The following is a 22,572-nucleotide window of genomic DNA, read 5'->3' as shown; positions in this document are numbered from 1 at the left end:
AGACAGAACTTTGCCCAAGCAAGCTGGCGTCCCTCTGCTCCGTGGTGACCAGCTTCTGTTCCATTAACAACAACTGCATCCGCCCTCCGTCATCTCGTGCTGTTGAAAATCTACTGATGTTAGCGAACACCCAATAAACAGGAAGCCTCCATTTGAGCTTCTAGCCACATATTTGAGTCCTGGTCTGACCACTCAGAAAGGAGTAGCAGGCTCAAATCTGCTCACCGCCCTGTTGGAAGGGAATTCTCCTGAAGTCATCAGTGGGCCGTAGGGACAGGCTTGAAGACACAGATTAGTGCTCGGTGACTGTGGCTCACCACAGAAGAGAACTCTAGAGCCATTTGGTCAAGTGAATGAGATCTACACGGGACCAGAATCCAGAAGAAAGTGGGCTTAGTTCAAATGTCCTTAAAAGTGGCTAACAGGACCAGGGAATCGGCCTTGAATTCTAGAAGCATGCTGGCTTCCTGCCTCCAAACATCGTCGTCAACACACTGAGACAGGAAATCCCTGGGCTTTGGTTAGAATCTTCCGAGGGCTCTCCTTTCCACGGAGCTAGAGGTTCACTTACTTGTAAGAGGGGAATCATGAGTGTTTCTCAGAACAGGACAACAGGAGAGGGGACGGCCCCACCCTCTGCTCAGGCTAAAAGAGAATTAGATGAAGGGCTGTAAGCAAGCAGTGCTCAAGTCTATGTGTAAGCGAGACTGTGTTTGGAAGAAGAGGGCATGGCAGAGGAGAGACGGCGCTCTGCAGAGACGTCCATGGTTTCCTGACACACACACACACACACAAGCGTGCACCTGCAAGCACACAGAGCCTCCAGGCTCCTGAAAGGTTGTGGACCCTCACCCAGCCTGTGCTGCAACAAAACCTGTGGCTCCCAAGTTTGAATTGCACTCCCCTAGCTCAGGCAGCAGCGCCTCCTGAAACCCTGGCCACGACCTCAGCTCTCTCCAAAAGATTACCATCTTTCCCTTAAGTGGCGCTGAAAAGCAGCCCAGGGGCAACAAACCCCTCCCTCTGCCACGGGTTCCAACATTTCTCTAATTAATGCAGGAGAAAATTAATTACAGAGGGATTTTCAAGACCTCGGCTCTAATGACCAGCCCCAGCTAATTGCGGCTCCCCATTGGTCCTGCTCAGCCCTGCCCTCCGCCCTCTCCTTTCCCCCCCTCCCCTCCCTTCCCAGAACCCACAAACAATACCACAGGCTAATTAGGGAGGGAAAGAGTTTCTTGGCAAAGGGGCCCGGGTGCTAGGTCAGTACCTTGAACAACCCAGAAGAAAAACAAAACAGCATTAAAAGAAAAAAAGGGGGGAGGGAGACGGTGGGCAACAAAACAACCTGTTAATCCCAAGCGCATTTCCGCCAAATATTCTCCTTTTCAAGTGTTTTCTTCCCGGTAAACAAAGTTCTATGGCTGGCTCTGGAGATTGTAGGACACGGTTGCTTAGTAATATTGGGAAAACACGGAGTCCCCACCTTAGCCTCGTTGGGTTCCTGCTCGCTCTTGTTCGGTGCACTGGGAGGCGGTGACACACTCACATCGGGGAGAAAGCTTGGGTCCAAAGAAGAGCTGAGTTGGCTTGGCTTGGCTTGGCTTGGCTTGGCTTTCTTTCTCATACCCAACATCTTTCCAAAGCCAGACCAAGAAGAGAGATTGCTGCCCTCAAGTTCGGGGTCTTCTAGACCAGCTCCGTCCAGTAGAGCTTTTCTATGATGCTGGAAACGCCCTGTGCCTGCACTGGCCAATATGGCAGCCACCAGCCACGTGTGGCCATCGGGAGCTCAAAATGTGGTTAGTGCCACGGAGCAAGTGAAGTGTAGTGTTATTTAACTGTGATGAACCGATTTCGGAATAAGCACATAAGGCTTGTGGCTTGGGGTACCACAGAAGATACAGCAGCAGAGCCCTGGGGCCATGTGTCATTGGGGAGGGACAGAAGATGGGGTGGGGCATGTAAGGAATGCTGGCCTCAATGTGTTTTCATTTTTCCCTTTTTTAAAATTATTTTTAAGGAATATAAATTTCATATGTACAACTTTAGAAATATTTTTTTTTATTTTTTTATTTGACAGGTAGAGTTATAGACAGTGAGAGAGACAGACAGAAAGGTCTTCCTTCTGTTGGTTCACTCCCCAAATGGCGGTTACAGCTGGCGCACTGCCCTAATCCAAAGCCAGGAGCCAGATGCTTCCTCCTGGTCTCCCAGGTGGGTGTAGGGCTCAAGCACCTGGGCCATCCTCCACTGCCTTCCCGGGCCACAGCAGAGAGCTGGCCTGAAAGAGGAGCAACCAGGACCAGAACCCGGCGCCCATATGGGATGCCGGCCCTGCAAGGCAGAGGATTAACCAAGTGAGCCACGGGGCCGGCCCCTAGAAATAGTTGTTCTTTTCACCATACCTGCCCTCCCACCCACATTCCCACTCCCTCTCCTCCTCCCTCTCCCCTTCCCAGTCCCATTCTCCATTAAGATTCATTTTCAATTAACTTTATACACGGAAGACCAACTCTGTACTAAGTAAAGATTTCAATAATTTGCACACACACACACACACACACACACAACTGTTTGAGAACGTGTTTTATGGTTAACTTTCATAATACAACTCATTGAGGACAGAGGACCTGCATGGGGAGTTGGTACACAAAGACTCCTGTCAGGGACCACCTGAGGCTCTTGACATGAGCTGCTTAGGTTATGGAAGCTTTTGAGTCCACAAACTCCTTCAGTATTTGGACAAGGCCATACGCAAAGCGGAAGTTCTCTCCTCCCTTCAGAGAAAAGTACCTCCTTCTTTGATGGCCACTTCTTTCCGCTGGGGTCTCACTCACAGAGATCCTCATGTAGAACACTTTTTGCCACAATGTCTGGGCTTTCCATGCCGGCCTTGATTTGAATGAGGTCTCATCTCCTGGTACCGCCTTGGGCGCCACTGAACTTGACCCTGATTCTCCTGTTTCATGGCGTTAGAGACAATCAAGAAAGAACACCTCGGAGTTGTTTTTGAGGTGCTAGTCATGGATGCCAAGAACCCTGACGACCCCTTCCACTGGAGCAAAACCAGCCCGGGTCCATGTGACCCATCCTGCGACCCTACCTATGCTCCACACTCACCTCCTGCCCCTCTTTGGTTTGCTCCCAGAATTCCTTGCTGTCTCCAACCTCTGTACCCTGGCCGGGCCACACCCTCAGTCTGGGATGTCCTGCTGCTCTGGTTCCTCTGCCTCTGCTGTGGTGATTCTTCTTCCACCCCCCAAGGTCCTAAAGCATCGGGAATGTCCTGAACCAGGGAGTCTTACCTCCCCCTCTTGCCACCCTCCCCTCTTCCCCCCTCTCTCCACTGTGATAGGCACCTGCTGGGTTTGACTGTTGAGTACTTGGAAGATGACTGGTAAATACGAGTGAGCAGCTGAAGTTTCTACTTCTTTAATTTTATTTTAATGAATGGAAATTTAAATGGAAGTGGTCACACCTGTCATCCCTCCCCCTCCGCTTCCCCTGCCCACACACACACTCACTCACCCTGTGTCATAACCAGGCTGGCTGTCGCCCCCACCCCACGCCAACCTCAAGCCCATGGACATCTGTATCCCAGCACTTATCTACCGTCTTGTATTTTAAGGATCATTTTTCCAATGCTATCGTCCCCATAGAAAGTGAACTACTAGAAAAGGCACAGCCTGCATTTGACCTTGCTTTGTTTCGGTTTTCATCTGGGCTGTTGGCATCCCGGTGCCTGGCACCAAATCTCTTCTGTGCCCGAGGAAGACATACTCAACAGGCATGAAGCCGCAACGGTTCAGAGGTCCACACCCTAGACCAGAGCTCAGCAAACCTCGGCCCACCACCTGCTTTTGAATGGCCCTCAAACTAAGAAGGCTTTCTTTATTCTATCTGTTTAAATGGTTCTATAAATGCCCACGGGATTGCTTCAACTTTGCCGTGGGCCCGCACAGGCTGCCATCTTCATTTTATGGTCCTTTGAGATAAAGTTTGCTGATCTCTGGTGCAGCTCCCAATGGGACTTCTGTCCAGACAGGGAAGAAAGAGGCTTGGGGAGGCGTGCACAGAGGGCCCCACGCTCCCCTGGGGGACATTCCCAGCCAAACTCAGGAGCTCTGCAGGAGCAGTCCCCGCCTCCAGGAAGCGCAGCACAGACAAGGGTGCTCTGTGCCTTGACCCAGCACCCTCCCCCACTACTGGTGCCTCAGGTAATGGTGCTTGGGGGACCAGACATATCGCGTGACCTGAGAAAGCTCTGCCTTGCCCACAGACCTGCGCCCTGGCCAGCGGAAGGAGGCCTTCTGGATTCCGCTCAGTAGGCTGACTGTGTTCAGCAGCCGTTTCCACTTAAAGCCTCCAACATGGTTTTTTTAAATAAGTTAATCTTTGAATTCCACTTTTCCGTGGATTTGTAAGCTTTATTTATTTATTTACTTATTTGAAAGGCAGAGGGTCAGAGAGAGAGGGGGAGCTTCCATCTGCTAGTTCGCTCCCCAAATGGCCCCATCAGCTGCGTGTGGGCCCAAGCCAGGAGCCAGGAACTCCACACATGTCTCCCACAGGAATAGCAGGGACCCAAGTTCTCGGGTCATCACCCACTGCCTGCCCAGGCACATTCGCGGTGAGCTGGATCAGAAGCAAAGCAGTGGGGACTCACGCCAGTACTCCCAGATGAGATGCCTGCTAACCCACCCGACATGGTTTTAACAGCAGGGGAGAGCCCTTCCAGAAAGACCTGCACAGGGGCCCGGAAACGGGCTGTTCTTCCCTTTCCTGCTAAAACTTGAACTGCGGTTTCTAGGAACCCGAGCAGCATTTGCTCCAGGCCCTGAGGACACGCATGAGGGCGGAGCAAGGGGTGGCCGCACCTCTGTCCCATGCAAAGGGAGTCCCTCGCCCCCCCCCTTCCCTGCTCTGCTGCAGGCAGTCCTCCGAAGGGGGAGGCGCTGGGAGTGCTCCACGTGCTAAATCGATTCTGCTGCTGCCTGGCTGCGGAGAGACAGGAAGCTATTGAGATAGATTATCTTCCTCTGCAGGAAGCTTAGAGGAACTTTTCTATTGAGGTTCACACAAACATGCTGCCTGATGGTCATTTAGCTATGCCGGCTCATTAGGTCACCCGGGAAAAATGCTCAAGCTGATTATACCTCATTCCAGCGGCTCCGCTTGCTGCCCCTGGCCTCAGGGAGAGGGCAGGGCTGGCTTGGGCCTGGTGGTGACCAAGACGAGGAGCCGAGCCTAGAAGCCGTGGGGGTTACCACTGAGCTCCATGGAAAGCACTTTTTTTTTTTTTTTTGACAGGCAGAGTGGACAGTGAGAGAGAGACTGAGAGAAAGGTCTTCCTTTGCCATTGGTTCACCCTCCAATGGCCGCCGCGGCCAGCGCACCACGCTGATCCGAAGGCAGGAGCCAGGTGCTTCTCCTGGTCTCCCATGGGGTGCAGGGCCCAAGGACTTGGGCCATCCTCCACTGCACCCCCTGGCCAGCAGAGAGCTGGCCTGGAAGAGGGACAACCGGGACAGAATCCGGCGCCCCGACAGGGACTAGAACCTGGTGTGCCAGCGCCGCTAGGCGGAGGATTAGCCTAGTGAGCCGTGGCGCCGGCCAAAGCACTTCTTTTTAGAGATGCGTGTGGTTTCATAAAGCGATTCATGTGGCAATGACTTTGTGAATACTCTCTGGTCACATAGTTCTGTCCTTGGAGGGAAGACAAAGCAGATCCTGGCCTGAGAAGACTGTCACCAAAAATGCGAACGGGTTCCTCACAGAGTCATGGAGACGAATCACCCGCTGGAAAGCAGGTCTAGTGAAGCCCAGAACGGCTACCTAGGACTGAGCGGTGATAATGTTCTAGACACCACTGCGAGGGCTTCACGTGTGTTAACTCAGTTCAGGCTCAGGGAACCCAACAAGGTAGGCGTCATGAGGAAATTGGTCCAGAAAGTCAGATACTCTGCTTAGGGTCACGCAAGTGGTGAGTGGCAGAGCAGGGACCTGGAACTGGCAGGCACAGTGACTAGGACCATTGGCAGTGGTAGACACATCCTGTATCAGCTTTCCAGAGCCATCAGTCACCTGGGATGGCTGAGCACTGCAAACGCAGCTAGTGTGAGCAGGGGTTACAATCTGTGATTTTATTTAACTATATATTTTTTGACAGGCAGGGTGGACAGTGAGAGACAGAGAGAGAGACAGAGAGAAAGGTCTTCCTTTGCCGTTGGTTCACCCCCCAATGGCCGCTGCGGCCGGTGCACTGCGGCCGGCGCATCGCTGATCTGAAGCCAGAAGCCAGGTGCTTCTCCTGGTCTCCCATGGGGTGCAGGGCCCAAGCACTTGGGCCATCCTCCACTGCACTCCCTGGCCACAGCAGAGAGCTGGCCTGGAAGAGGGACAACCAGAACAGGATCCGGCGCCCTGACTGGGACTAGAACCCGGTGTGCCGGCGCCGCTAGGTGGAGGATTAGCCTAGTGAGCCACAGCGCCGGCCAACTATATTGTTTTGTAAGAGTACTTGAAAACACACACAATTGGCTAATCCTCTGCCTGCGGTGCCAGCACCAGCACCCCAGGTCCTAGTCCCGGTCGGGGCGCCAGATTCTGTCCTGGTTGCTCCTCTTCCAGTCCAGCTCTCTGCTGTGGCCAGGGAGTGCAGTGGAGGATGGCCCAAGTCCTTGGGCCCTGCACCCGCATGGGAGACCAGGAAAAGCACCTGGCTCCTGCCTTCGGATCAGCGCAGTGCGCCGGCCACAGTGGCCACTGGGGGGTGAACCAACGGCAAAAGGAAGACCTTTCTCTCTCTGTCACTGTCCACTCTGCCTGTCAAAAAAAAAAAAAAAGAAAGAAAGAAAGAAAGAAAAGAAAACAGAGAGAGAGAGAGAGAGAGAAAGAGAGAGAGAGAGATCTTCCACCCACTGGCTCCTTTTCTAAATGCCCACAACTGCTGGGACTGGGCCAGGTCAAAACCAGGAGCCAGGAACTTCATCGGGGTCTCCCATGTGGGCGACGGAGACCCAAGTACTTGAGCCGTCACCGGCTACCTCCCAAGCTGTGCATTAGCAGGAAGCTGGGACTGGAAGCAGAGTGAGGACTTGAACCCAGGCACCTCTGGTTTGAGATCAGGCATCCCAAGCAGCTTCGTAACCACCACGTCAAATGCCTGCTCTGTGTGTCTGAAACTTACATGTCTGCATGTGGCTAGTGGCTACCATATCGAAGTCTCAGATCGAGGCAGGCTGGCTCCTCTTAAACATTAGACTGTCCTGCCATTCAAATCAATTAAGAGAATCTGGAACTATTTCACAGGAGAATAATTAAACTCTAAAGGTAGAATTTCGGTAGAACTTAATATCTGCAAGGACAAGAACATAGGAGAAATTGGACTAAATGGGAATGCAAGAGAGAAGAAGTAAGTTTCCACTACGCAGTAGGCATTTGGGTCAAGTATTTAAGAGGGAAGAAGGTGATATGCCTTGACACGTCAAAGAAGAAAGTGGTCTCTTCTTATTTAACCAGTAAATTGTATTCTGCGTCTACAGTCTGCACTTCTTAAGGCCCTGCTCTCCAGGGTCCTGTGGTCTGGCTTGGAATCCAAGCAAAACAAGACGGCACCATCCCGGGTGAGTGAGAGAATTGAAGTCCACCCTGGGTTATACACCTTGCTGGAAGCCAGGTCCATCCTGCTGAACTCCGGGTTAGATGCTGCCGGGTGAAGACAGGAGTGAGCGAGGATACCTTCTTGAAGGACAGGCCATCCTGGCTGAAGTCTGATGGGCAGAGCCCGGGTTAGGACACTAGGAAGGTGGGGGGCTAGACCTCTCCTGGAGCTGTTCTCAGAGACTCTCCTGAGACCAGGCGTACAGGGACTGACCAGAAATGACTCCAGATTTTCCAGCTCGGATAAAAATAGTGGTTCTGGGGGCAGACACGGGAATTTTAGAGGGTGGTAGGAGACAGCTTTGGGAAATTCTGACTTTGGTTTGGGGCCTATGGATTCCAAGGTGACAGCTTGTGAAATCTTGGGCGAATGTCCACTTTTCCATTTGGATGGGAGGAGAGTAGGTCAGAAGGCTACCCAAGGATCACCCCCATTCCTGGGACGTGGAGATGTTGCTTTCCCTTTAAAGCTGGGGAATTGGGCCAAGGCAGGAGGGGAGAGAAGCCACAGGCCTCCAGAGGTGTCCGCATGCCCACCCCACCAGGCACAAATGCACACCTTGTTTTCTGGGTTGGCAGACATCCGGTGACTTCATCTTGGAAATGACATTCATCTGCCCTTTGGAACATCCTGCTCAATGACCGATTTTTAAAAACAGTCTTTTCCCTCTCTGATTGTATTTTTAATAGCTACTCACTGTAAAAACACTTGGAAACTTCAAAAACAGTAATAAGGAAATGCAATCACACACACACGAATACACGTGTGTGTGTGTATATACAATGCATAGTCAGTTCTCTGTACGCACAGGTTACCCATCGATGGATTCAATCAACCTCAAATTGAAAATATTTAGGTAAAAAATGCACTTTGGGGGCCGGTGCTGTGGCGTACTAGGCTGAGCCTCGGCCTGTGGTGCTGACGTCCCATATAGGTGTCGGTTCATGGGCATGATGGGTGCATGCAGTTCATGGACAGACCATGGAAACACATCCAGACAGTCACACAGCGCACAGCCTCGTGGGCAGCTCTTTGCCTCTTCTCTGTGTGCTAGGGCTGCAGACTGAGGGGCTGGAACTCCGTTCTTGGAGACACCCACAGTCTTTGTTTCTGAGGCGGGTGCACCCTTATCTGGCTCACTTTTTTTTCCAAGAAACTGTTTGCTCCCCGAGCAATGGGGGACGTAGCCTCCGTGTGTCCACACCTCAGGAGGGGGAGGATGAGGATGGCCTTGTCTCCAGAGATAACGCCAGCAAATTCTCCCTGCAAAATCCCCCTAATGAGCTGTCTCGGAGAGGGGGTGGCGATTTTCAAGAATGTTTTGGGCGCTCCTTGTTGTTTGAGAATTCCCTCTTCAGTTTTCCATGTCGTAAATGCCGTTGGCCATGACCTCTGCCTCACTACCATCCCCGACAGCTTCTCAGGCGTGAAACATATTTTTGTTCATTATTTTGTTGTCCAAAACCTTCTCTCAAAACTGTCCAGCCCGGGTCTCCCTCCCAGCACCCTTCACCCCCATGTCACACATATAATGAATTACCACTGCTGCCCACGACAACGGGGCTGAAAACTTGTGGTCTCCAAGGCAACAGGGTGTCCTGGGGTGGGGTACTGGGGAGGGGGGCCTTGCCCGGCCAGGGGACTGGAAGAGAAGGGGGGTGGGGAGGAAGAAACAGAGATGATATCATTCCTGAAGACTGGAAGCAGCCAATCGACTGGCGAGGATATGATGTCATCTCCCCCACCCCCACCCCCCCCTTTTCGCCTAGGTAGCCCCACTGAGAATTCTAGACAAGTATTGAACTGAAGTTGTATTGCTGTGAGAGAAAGGGGGAGGGGGCGGCCGTGGGGAGAGAGAAAGCTCTACCAGCCCTCTGATGGCCCAAGCAGACACCGCAGGCCTCCCTAGAGACAGCCCTATAAAAATGTCATCAGCTCGGGCTGTCCCTGCATTACAGCACAATGATTTCTTTGGGGAGAAGGAAAAAAAAAAAAACCCTAAGATTTATTTTGCAACCACACCCCCGCCTCCTTGGAAGAGAAATACCAACCAACAACAAGTTGTGAATGAAGTGTCTGAAGATCAGCACCGCCCCCTCCCACCCCGGCGCCCCCCAGCCCAGCCCGAGAATCTTCCCCCACGACCCAGCAGCTGTAGGAATGGGGGCATGCTCCAGGGTGCTCCAAGATGCAAGCCCGGTTTGGGGCAGAGCTGCCCAACCTGATGATGCGAGCCACTTAGGGCGCTGGGGGGAGGAGAGTCTGTCCCCAAGACAATGACAGCATCTAGGGCTCGGTGCCAGGCTCCCAGGAGAAGCAAACAAGCCTCAGCTTTCGGGAGGGCTGTGGGCTCAGCTCGTTAGGGAGCAGGCTGGAGTGTGAGGCCAAGCGGGGGAGGGGCGGGGGGCACAGCGCTCCTCTGCCAACTTTTTCTCTTGCAACTGGGAAGCAGCGCTGTTTGGCAAAGAGCGCTTTCCAGCCTTTATACACCCACTACCCCAAGGCCAGAAACGTTTCCCGGAGTCTGGGCCACAGGACGTTGTGTCTCATGGCTCGAACCAGTCCAGAGCCATTCCCTCCGCGCCCCTCCCAAAGGAGCCTTTTTCCTCCGTGGCCCCTTTGAGGAGACAGAGGAGCAAAGACCCCTAAGTCCACTCCCCATTCTGCAGGTGTGTACATCAAGGCCCAGGGAAGGTCCAGTGACCAGCAGAGTTACTGAAGGATTGGGGCTAGACCCAAGACTGTCTCAGGGCACTGCCCATTCCCAGGGCGAAGGCCACAAAGCAGGAGTCTCACCTGCAGGTGGAAAGAATACAACCTCACAGCGCCTGGTGACCATCTCAGCAGAAGCAATTACATTGTTGCAATGGTTTCACCATGATAACCATCCTCCGTCCTACACGTGAGGGCATTGGTCCTGCAGACACCTACTGTAGCCTCCATCTGTGTCAGCCCCTGGGACCAGCAGTCCTGACACAGAAAAAGAACCAGAGGGCTGGAGGGCACCGCTTCAACCCCACGATCCAGGGAGGGGGATAGAACAGAGGTCATGCAAACACGTGCAGATTGTACACCCGAGTGTCGGGGAGGAGGGCTGGCTGTGCTCAGGGGGCATGCGCCCACAGTGTGTTTTCCCAAATCCTTGCTCGCTTCCTAGCTCCATGCCACCCACTGAAATACAAGCAGGGCTGTCTGCATCCTATCAACACAGAACTTGCAACCAGAGATGGAGACTGAAGTTGGCAACACGCACTGTCTTCCCTATGCAAGCCCCGGGAAGGCAGCTCTTGGCCGCGTTTGTACTGTATCAACCCAGCGTGCCATGCTGCACAGTATCTGGTTCGCAGTCAACCTCTGATATGCAGAATGATCAAACAGTGGCTACAGGGATGCTGCTAACTCTACAGAGAAGAAGAGCAAGGAAGTAATACCTGAACAGGGCTTCAAAATAGGAATGATAATTTGTCCGGCAGCAGGAAAGGTGCATTCTAAATGAAGAAAACAACGTTTATGAAGGCACAGTGTGCGAGGAGGTTAGGACTAGAAAATCAACAACCCCCTAATTTCCATGTATTAAAGGTTTGCTTCTTGAGGTTTTTTTTTTTTTCCTGCATGTCCACGCGAGTGAGCTCTGCTCTGTCTCAGTGTCAAACCAAACTAACCCAAGCCAAAAATCCCAGGGGAGCTCCAGCAGCCTGGGCTTCCCCTGCTGTGTCTTTTTAAAGTCTTTCCCTTTTCTCTGGAATATCTTCAAACTGTTAAAAATTGCAGCAATAGTAAAAGAACTGTCCACAGACACCCTCCTTCTGTGAACCTCTGAAGAGTGAGTTACACACAGATGCAGCAGGCTCCTTCATCCCATTTCCTACAAATGGCAATACTCTCTTTACTAACCCCACAAATCCACCCAGATACCATCTGCTATGTAGTCTCCAACCAGACTCCAGGGCTGTCAGTTGATCCAATCATGTCCTTGCTGCACACCTGCTCTGTCCAGCAGAGAAACCGATCCAGAGTCTGTAGAGCATTGAGTTCCCATGACCACTTCAATCTGGAACATTCCACAGCCTTCCTCGTCTCTTATGACATTGACATTTTAAAGAATGCTGTACTACCACACACCTCCCTCTCTTTTACTAGAATGCTCCTGGGAGAAGGGGTTTTGTCCAATGTTTCCTTGAGAATAGACAGATGTTGTAGGTTCCTGGCTGGTGTACTACATGGGTGATGTTATGTCCTGTTGAGGCGATCCCTTCTGGAGACCTGTGGCTCAAGGGTGATGGTAACTTTCATCACCTGGTCAAGACACTCCCCAGTTTCCCCACTAATCAGAGCTACTTTTGTGTGTTCTTTTCCCTCCTGCAAATAAGCAGTCGGAGAGGATACACTCTAGATAATGCAAATACCCGCCTTCTCACCAGAATTTCTCCCAGGCTTAGCACCCTCCCATCTAATTTTCATGATGATGGGTTCAAAGTGGTGATTTTCCAACTTCAGTGCTTCTCCCCCATTTACTTCCTGGCCCTCAGAATTCTACTAGCAAGAGCCCACCCTTCTCCTCCAAGTATCTGTCTGCCTGTCTATTTGGCCATCCATCCATCCACCTGTCCATCCATTTGCTCAACCAATCATCCATCCACTTGTCCATCCAAGCATATATACATACAACCGCCCATCCATCCACCCGCCTACCCATACATACATATACACAGCCACCCCTCCAAACATCCACATATCATCCATCGATTCACCCAACCACCCATCTATTCAACCATACATACATACATATATACATACAACCACCCATCTGAACATCCACCCATCCATCCATCTACCTACCCATCCATCCATCCATCTGAATATCACTTGCCTGAGTTCATGAATTACTATTCTAATGGATTATAGTTCATTCTGTGCCACATCATGTTGGTGGCCAAACTTGTGCCAGACTTGGCCAGCAGGAGCCCCTTAGATGGCTTGAGGCCTCATTCCTTTTTTTGTTTGCATTATTTTTGCAATGGGTGCAAAATGACCCTATTTCCCGGAGGCTGCTGAGGTATCTGGAAAGGCACCTCGGTTTCTAAGAAGAGGAGCCCCCTGCCCCGCCCCCAGGCTCTTCCTGCTGCCTGGGGGAAGAGGATCTGCTGCATCAGGGGGCTGATGACCCCCTCCTTACACAACTTTTGTCAGGAGCTTCAATAACTCAAGGAAACAACACGATAGAAAGTGCTGGCTCATCGTCTCCTTTCAGAGAAGTTTCTAGCTGAGAGCAAAAAAATTTGGAGGCACAAGGCAGAGACATGACGCGCTAAATACCACATTCTTGGCATTTTTGTGGATTTCTGTGCAGTTTTTAGCAGCCCAGATACATGGTTCTCTATTACCATCCTCGGTTTAGGTGCCAGGCTGTCTGATTCTTTGCCATGTTACTCCATCCCCCTCAGCTGATCATCTAGCAGAAAATATTTGGAAGAGTTTTCTCCATTTCCATTTTACAGATGGTGAAGCTGGGGGTCCAAAAGGCAGGAGACCTGTTTAACGTCACACACCTACGCACCCGGCCCCAAGCTTGTCAAGTCACACTGAGAGAGAGCACACAGAAATGAGCACACACTGGGAGGTCCTCCTTCACTGCCAACTCACCTGACACACCCAGCAATGCACCTGCAGGGGACCTCACACCACAACAGTGCCCAAGGTGCTCTCCCTGGGCTGCCACTGCTGATCGGGGGTTTCTTTGGTCATTCAGACAGAATGAAGCAGCAACCAAATCCAAAAACAAACAGTGAGCATTGCCTCATGCCCTTCAAGACACACAGGAGGCCAGGGCAGGCTGTAGAGGCAGGCAAATCCCAGCCTGGAGCACCTCAGGACAGGGTGACGGGCAGCCAGGCATCCCAGCAGAAGGAGACTCATCTGGGTGAGACAGGTACAACGTGTAAGCCTCTCCCCAGGCTCAGAAGGAGGACGGGGCCTGCAGATGATGGGATGATCAGCCCCCATGTGGGTAAGCGACACTGGGGAGATGATGGCCCAGGGGAAGCCTGGAGCCAACTCACCCCAAACCAAGACACAGAGAGCGATGAATAATCTCAGGCCTCAGCTTCCAGAGGAGCAAAGCAGGAAGGCCCCAGGGAAGTCTGGGGGGAGCTGCTGAGGCCAGTAACACATAACCCTTATTCGTGAATTCTTTCCCTGGGGTTACCTTGCGTTTGTCTTTTGCTTACGATTTAGAATCAGGAAACGGGGCAGTGGACCCCTGTCTGCTAAGAACCCCAGCTTCTTCTGTAAACAGGGATGATAATCCCTGCATCTCAGGGGTGCATCGTGGGGAAATGAAACAAGGGGGCCTCTACTTGTGCTTAGCACAGGGAGGCCCCGATACCTGGAATCCAGCACTGTATTTGGAGGTAGGGCCTTCAGAGAGACAGTGGCCATGCAGTGGGCCTGAACCCTGCACACCCGGGGTCCCTACACCAGGTGGAGAGTAGAACGCTCGTGAGAAGGCAGCTGTCTGCAAGCCAGGGAGAGGGGCTTCAGAGGAAGCGCCGCTGCCGACACCTCGCTCCTGGGCCTCCGGCCCCCAGAGCTGTGAGAGGTAAATGCCTGGTGTTTGAGGCCCTGGTCTGTGGGATGCTGTTAGGGCCTCCCACCCCCATTTCTTTCTCTTCTCCCTGTTCTCCTGTGTTCCTCTCATCCCACTCAGGGCTCCCACTGGCCTTTCTGGGATGCCCACAGCAAGGGGGTATTGGAACCACTCCTTGAGTAGCAGGTGCCAGACCGGTCCTGTTCTGGGGCCTTGGGCAGGAAAGAAAGGGAGGCAAACAGAAAAGACACCGCTTCGCTCGGATGTAGCGTGAGCACCAGGCAGCTCTGCCACCAGCTCTGCCTGTCGCACACGGCTACCACCAACGCTCATTCCACAGTCCTGGCCCCCGGATCCGGCGCACAGACAGCATTGAATCAAATCCCCTATCTGCTGTGGCTGCTGACAACACCAGCTCTCTACCGCCCACCCACCCACCAGGCCCCTTGGGGCAAGGCTGCTGGGTCCAGACGCGGAGGAGATGCTGGCTGCGTGAGTCATCAGTCGCTCAACCGGGACACGGGCTGCGGAGGGAGGGGGAGGTCCGACCTTGGCTCCCACCGGGCTGCTGGGGGCAGTGGGGTCAGGTTCCACAGAACCCCGTTCCTCCTTGGTTCTCACAAGGCACCTTCAGGCTCTCATGTCCGGTGGCACCGGCTGCACCTGCCTACCTGTCAGGAAGCACTGGAGCTGGAAAGAAATCCGGGAGGAGGCAAGGGGATGGGGAAGGGCCTGGGGCAGCAGCACCAGGAGGGGACCCTCCCTACCCCTGCAACTTGGCTCCATGCCACAGGGTGGGCAGCCCGCACTCAGGGCTCCATCTGCAGTCTGTTCCCATGCAACCTTGGCCTTCCCCCCGCAGGCAAATCAGGGCATGTCCGGAAATGATCCCAATCAGCCACACTAGCCTGAGAGCTGCCCCCAGAGCCCCACCAGGGCAAAAAACATACTGTTCTTCCATTTTATGAATGAGTAAACCTGCATGCTTTCTATAAATGTCGGCATAAATCATCAGCGGGCATTCCCCTCTTGGCACAAGCAACGCCCAAGCCGACTGCATAGGCAGCTTCCTCCCGGGAGGGAGGCCCAGGGGCCACACTCTGCATTTCTCCTGGGCTCCAGGGAGCTGCACCCTGGGCTCCTCTCTGGCTCTGCAGAGAGAGCTCTTGTTCAGACAATGACTCAACCCCAAAGGGGTGGCTGCTCCCTTTGCAGAGGCCTCTGGGGAGAGGCCCAGCCAGACCTGCTGTGTGTCAGGGCATCCTTTGTACTGTCTCCACCCTCCCCTGCACTCCCCGGGAGAGTCCCAGCTCTCCTAAGCCCCGACCCCTTCTGCCAATTATAGCCTGCCCCGAAGAATGCTGCCCAAGAACGCCATGGTCAAGGTCTCCGCGCCGCCGGCATTTTATGTAAAAGCTCCACGTTCACTTAACTAACAAGTAATCATTAATATTACCCCTGGCCCATGTAGCCAACTGTTAAACTGACACTAATGAAATGAGTCGTGGGCACCATGACCAATATTAAAATCGAGTCTGCCCTGTGACCTCCAGTGACCCAAGTGCATTTATACACTGTGCTTTGCATTTAACCAGAATGGCGGGCATTTGATATCAAAATGCATGGCCATTTCCTGCACCTCAGCTTTATTCTTTCTTACTACTCTCTGGCCCCAACCGGATCAGACCAGACCAGACCAGACAGTCCCCAGCCATAATTACCTGGATCACAGTCCCACCTCCTTGGTTGAAAAAGCATTCCCAACAAAGCAATGCACGGGAAATCTGGTGTTGAAATAATGGATTAATGAGCGCACGTGACTCTGGAATCGGCTGTGAAGAACACGCTATGGAGTTGGCTAGTTACATGGCTCGAGTTTTCACTATGGGAAAAGGGGGGGCAGGGGAGATTGCTTCATGCCAGGGCTGTCCCAGCAAGGAGGACCCAAATAAAGTCAGCAGGTGTGACTCACCTGCCTCACTTCCAGGCTGGCTACTGGGAAGCGGGAGGAAGCTGGAACCCAGTAGACGCGAGCTGGGGAAACCGTGCCAAGCAGAGACGCTCATTTCAGCCCCTATCTCCCCTCCCCCCCTCCGAGGCCTGCTGGGGTCTGGGGGTCTCCCTTTCACTTCGAGGTAAGTGATCCATCCACTCCCACGGCCTCCACACTCACAGTCCATTTCACACACCAGAGGCCTCCATCATCTCCCAGGCTCAGCGCAGGTGCGCAGTGGCTCGGAAAAGAACAGCTGTGGGCCGTCTCGGCGCTCGGACCGTGCATGGCCCAGAGCAGGCACCCACAGGGCCATGGGACTCCAAGGCGCCCCCGTGACAGGCAGGCACGGCAGTGGGACAGGGCAGACATTGGAGCATTCACTCCCAAGACCGAGGAAGCAGGTGCATGCACAGCCAGCATGGAGGGGACCAAGAGAGTCCCTGTGACCATTGAAGAAGGCAGAGCGGCCATCGCAGAGGGGCCGGGAAGGGGCCGCCTGGCCAAGGGATGAATTGAGGCAGCCTGGGATAAAACTCAGCACTCGCCCTCCAATCCCAGTGGCCCTGTCAGCCACCCCACCTCACCAAGTGGCACCGTGCTGTGGCTTGGAGCAAGCTGGTTTGGAACCATGAGTCCGATGCTTGTTTTTTTTTTTGTTTTTGTTTTTTTGTTTTTTTTTTTTTTGTTTTGTTTTGTTTTTTTTTTTGACAGGCAGAGTGGACAGTGAGAGAGAGAGACAGAGAGAAAGGTCTTCCTTTGCCGTTGGTTCACCCTCCAATGGCCGCCACGGCCGGCGCGCTGCGGCCGGCGCACCGCGCTGATCCAATGGCAGGAGCCAGGAGCCAGGTGCTTTTCCTGGTCTCCCATGGGGTGCAGGGCCCAAGCACCTGGGCCATCCTCCACTGCACTCCCTGGCCACAGCAGAGAGCTGGCCTGGAAGAGGGGCGACCGGGACAGAATCCGGCGCCCCAACCGGGACTAGAACCCGGTGTGCCGGTGCCGCTAGGCGGAGGATTAGCCTAGTGAGCCGCGGTGCCAGCCCGATGCTTGGTTTTAATTCCCAGATCTATCCCTCACCGCATGGCCTGGAGTAAGCGACCTAGCTTCTCTGAGCTTTGCTCTCCACGCCAGCACAGTGGGCCTACTAACACCCCACACTCACATCTGAGGACCGAGAGGGAAGCTGCACAGAGCCCAGCACCCAGGCAATGCTCAATGAACAACTCTTGTCACCATCACCATTCTTGCCATCAGGAGGCCTCTTGACCTTCGGATGCACGGCGCTCTCTGCTAGCCTCCCACGCTTCCCCACTCACCAGCCTTGCGTCCTCCTGTTCAGTCCACTCACATGGGATGCGGGTGATGGGTGTGGGAGCCGCAGGGTGGCATGGGGCGAGCCCAGCCACCTCGGGGCACAGCCAGCTTTCCGCAAGCCCTTTTCCACCTGCGCTGCCAAGGTGTGCGGTCCCAAGGCCAGGCCCCGGGCTGTCCCGTTTAACACTGGCTGCTCCCCCTTGCTCGCCTCCCGGCCTGGCCTGCCCCTCAGGATGCTAGCTCTCTGCCACCCTGCTGCCTCTCGGCAGGCCCCAACTCGTCAGGCTGGCTTGCCTCGGTACCGCGGCTTATCCAAACATCTTCATCGCTTTTCATAAACTCAATCCCTGCTTATCAGCCGCACCATCGGGAGGAAGGGCGGGAGGGGCTGCCACACTCAAGTGTGGGGAGGAGAAGCTTTAATTAGCCCCCTGGCTCAGCGGGGTCACCGGCAGTTCAATCGCCCTGCCTTCACATGTTCCCAATCACGTAGTGCGAACACAGCCCGGAGCCCGGCTCTCGCCACGGGGCACACATCCTCTGCATCTGGCCCCTGCTCCTGTTCCCGGTGTGTCCTGCGAGGTGGAGGCAGAAATTGGCTGGCACGATCCGTTAGAGTCTCTGTTCCACGTCCCTGACCTCAGAGCGTCTCTGAGCCTTCCGGGCCGGTGCACGCTGCCCTGACGAAACCTGTGGTCCCCTGGGCACACTCACCCGGCAGAGTGGCAGAGGCGAAGTGCTTCGGCCTGCCCTCTCAAACAGCCCCTGACGATGGAACGGAAGGAGCCAGCTTCTCTAGACCCTGGACTCGGTTGCCCTTTGGCTGCGCGGTCTTGAAAGTACGGATGATGGCACCTGTCCTCTCCGGCGCCTCTTGCTGTGGGCCCCAAGCTAAAATGCATGCAACTGTGCTTCCACATGTGCCAAATTCTAAATAAATGACTACAGGTTCCTAGCTGGCCAGCCCACTGGGTACATGCTAATGTCTTACCAGAAACACCAGGCTTGGAGGCTGGTTTTGGTTTTTTTGTTTTGTTTGTTTGTTTGTTTGCTTTCAACCTTGGGTTTTTATTCAACTCCCGCATTTTCTTGAAGCCCAGCTTCCTACGTGAAGACTTGGACTTGGATCTTCAGCACCTTACCGACAGGGTTTTAAAGCTGGGGTCAGGAGCTGGTGTTGTGGTGCAGCCGGTTAATCCAGCACTTGGGACGCCCTATCCTGTATCAGAGCGCCTGGGATCAATTCCCGCTTCTGCTTCTAATCCAGCTCCTTGTTTGTTTGCCTGGAAGGCAGCAGATGATGGCCCACGTAGTTGGGTCCCTGCTACCCACATGAGAGACCCAGATGGAGTTCCTGGCTCCTAGCTTGGGCCCTGGCCATTTCAAGGCATCTGGGGAGTAAACCAGTAGATACAGGATCTCTGTGGGTCTCTCCATCTCTGTCACTCTGTCTTTCAAATAAATAAATACTTAAATCTTTTTTTTTTTCTTTAATGCTAGGGCTAAGTTGCTGTGGTGTGACCGTATCACCAAACTCCAGTCTTCTTCCGGATGTTCAGCCAGCTGAGGAAGCCAAACACAATAGGCCCTGGATCCCTTTCTTGTCCTTCACGTAAGTTCAAAATCCCAAGGTCATGGAACAGCCAGATGAGTCCGATCATAAGCATGTCTGTCCAAGAGTCCTTCTCATTGCCCAGCCTTGTTCTAGCTCTTGCAAAAGGCCCTTGGCTTCTTGGTGGCAACGTGGAAGGACTATAGATGGGGAGACCCTAGGATTTATCATCCACCGGGGGAACACTTGAGAATGGAGAAGTAGGATTCACAGCCACAACTTCTCAGATAGCATCGGAAAAGCCGATACTCCCAGGTTCTCACTGAATGCTGTGTTCTCCAAGAACAACTCAGTTGAAGGGTGCCCCTGGGGAGAGGGCCCCCCACTGCTTAGTGTAGGGGCTGGCACATGAGCATGCAATGAATGTCGACTGGTCTGAGCTCCAGGGAGAGGTCAGGTCTGAGGGAGCGCAACACAATCCTAGATTCTCCCAAGATGACCCAGGCCAGCCTACGCGATGATGGTTATAACCGGAATGTGTGCGGTATCCCAGCCTCCCAAGCACATTCGAATGCACGTTCTCTTTGGATCTGCAGCAGAGCACGCAGCCAGAGCAACTGCCAGCGAGGCCACCCTGTCGCACGGCACACTGGCTGAGCAAGGACAAAGACGGCCAACGAAGAAAGATGTTTGCATCACGCTTCCTGCTGGCCTGAAAGCAGGACACACCGGCAGCTCCTCGGGCAAAGTCGTCGCCTCTTCCTCACCCCAAAGCCACAGACCCTCGTAGGTTTTGTTTTATGACTTGTGTTTTTTATGTGGCAAATCTCTTTCCCAACTCTTATTTCCTCCGTCATTTTGCTGCTGTGATTGGGATCCACGGCGGGGGGTGGGGGGGGGGTGGGATCCATGACTGGTTTTCCCACTTTCTTGGCACCTAATGTGCAACTTTTGCAGGTCTTGCCTCCTCCAAGCCACTGAGAGGAGAAGCAGTCACCAGCACTGAATGTCAGAGTTGACGCAACCTTCACAGGTGGGCACACTCCCGGGGCTAATGGCATGGGAAGGAAGGAGTGAGATGTGGCCAGCTCATGGAGGTGTGCTTCCATGCCCACAACGAGGATTGCAAAGCATCAAAATTGACTTGTCCCAGAGAAGGATTGAAGAAGCTCTCTGTTCCTGACAAAAGAAGATCAGCCAGCCAGGACATCAGGCTGAATACAACCGAGCCAGGACCCAGGAGCAGCTGGGTGTCTATGGAAGCGGCAGGATGGCTGTGTGTGGCTCTATTCTGCAGCTTCAGCAGTGTTTCACACTTTCTCCACGAAAGACACTACCACCGTACTATGAGAGGAAAGGAAGCAGCAAACAGCAAAAGATCCTCACGTATGAATATGCAAGGGTTAGGCACATGTGTATAACACATATATCTTACTGTCTCCTGGTTTTCTTTCGACATTTAAACACAGGCAAAGTTGAAAATTATTTTATCAGTCAAAGCTGTCCAGAGAAATATAGCCAAAAGGAAAGTAGATGAGATAGAGATGATATATAGATACAGATAAAGATAGATAGATATACAGACAGTAATAGCTAGAAATAGAGAGCCAGAGATAGAGACAGATCTTCTAGAGATCAAGAGAGACAGAGATACATATAGAGATCAGAGATAGAGGAAGAGGTAGAGATAGAGGTAGACACAGAGATGACAGAGGGGGAGGGAGACAGAGAGAAGTTGAAGTTAGAGATAGAGGTAGATGTAGAAATAGACACAGGGATGACGGGGGGAGAGAGAGAAGTTGAAGATAGAGATGGATGTAGAAATAGAAGTAGAGGTAGACACAGGGATGACAATGGGGGAGGGAGAGAGAGAAGTTGAAAGTAGAGATAGACATAGAAATAGAAATAAATAGACATAGAAATAGAGGTAGACACAGGGATGATTGGGAGGGGGAGAAGATAAAGGTAGTTACAGAGAAGGAGAAAGAGGTAGAGAGAGATGACAGTTGTAGAGGCAGAGAGAGAGAATGCAGATAGAGGTGGAGATCGAGATGCAGGTAGGGACAGAGATGGGAGAGTTGGAAGTAGAGACAGGATGACAGAGGTAAAGATAGAGGTAGGTGTTGAGTGGGTAGAGGTGTGGGTCTAGATGATGATGTATATTTTTATTTTAAAGAATTGACTCACGAAATTGTCAGGGTGTTAAGTTTGAAATGTTTTAGGCAGGACAAGAGTTCATGTTTCAGCTGTGAGTCCAAAATGTGCTGGACATGCTGGAAAATCAAGACGGTTTTGTTTGTTTGTTTGTTTGTTTGTTTTGACAGAGAGTCCTCTTGCACTGGTTTACTCCCAAAATTCACACCGCAGCCAGGGTTAAGACAGGCCAAACCTGGAGCCAAGAACTCCACCTGGAGCCAAGAACTCCACCTAGGACTCCCATATGGGTGGCAGGGACCCAGCTACTTGAACCATCACCACTGCCTCCGAGGGTCTGCATTAGCAGGAAACTGGAGTCAAGAACTGGAGTGGGGATCGAACTCAGACACTCCCATGTGGATGTGGTTTCTTAACCACCAGGTCAACGCCCTATCCCTGACTCTGCACGCTTCTGGCAGAACTGCTTCTTGTCTGGGGAATCTCAGTCATTGCTCAGAAAGCTCTTGAACCAGTTGGAGTAGGCCCACCCACATTATGGAGGGTTAGCTCCTTGACTCAAGACCCACTGACTGTAGATGTTAAACCACGTCCACAAAATACCTTCAGCACAACACTTGGATCCAAATTTCATTAAACACTTGGGCACCATCCTATGACAACTCTATAGAGAAAGCCATCAGGATCTCACCAATGAAGGGCTGCCAGGTCACTTTGGAGGCGCTGCCATTTTCCCATAGAGCAAGTCTCACTCTCAGTTGACAGCTCTTTGATGGAGGGACTCTATTCATCCCTAAAGCACCTCCTACATCATGAGCTGCTACTGCGAGTAGGTGCCCAGTAAGGCCTCTTGTGTTAGTTACATTGAATTAGGAAAACTAGCACAGCACCATGCAACAGCACAAGCCTGAGAATCACAAGACCCAAGTTCAAGTTCTAGCTCCATTATTAGTACGTGGTGGTCCCTCGGCCAAGTCAATCTTCCTCTCTGGTCTTTTACAGAGAGAGAGAGAGAAGGAGGAAAAGTTGAATATGAAGCCCTGTGACCTTCAACACTGATAACGATTGTCACCTCCAGGTCCTTGGGTGTCGCTCCCCGTCTTCGTGGAGGAGCGACACTGGACCCTGCGCTGTTCTTTTGTCTGCTCGGCCCTCCCCGGGTTTGCTGCTGGTCCTTCCCGGGTTGGTTGCTGGTCCTTCCCGGGTTGGCTACCGTCCCTTCCACCTCCGTGGAAGGGCGGTTCCCCCTGCCACATTCCCCACTTCCACGGGGGAGTGGCACACCACCGGCCGGCTCTCTCGGG

Source organism: Oryctolagus cuniculus, chromosome 17 (genome assembly GCF_964237555.1).
Source record: "Oryctolagus cuniculus chromosome 17, mOryCun1.1, whole genome shotgun sequence".
In the NCBI taxonomy this organism is placed as follows: Eukaryota; Metazoa; Chordata; class Mammalia; order Lagomorpha; family Leporidae; genus Oryctolagus; species Oryctolagus cuniculus.
Note: the sequence above shows the minus strand (reverse complement) of the source record.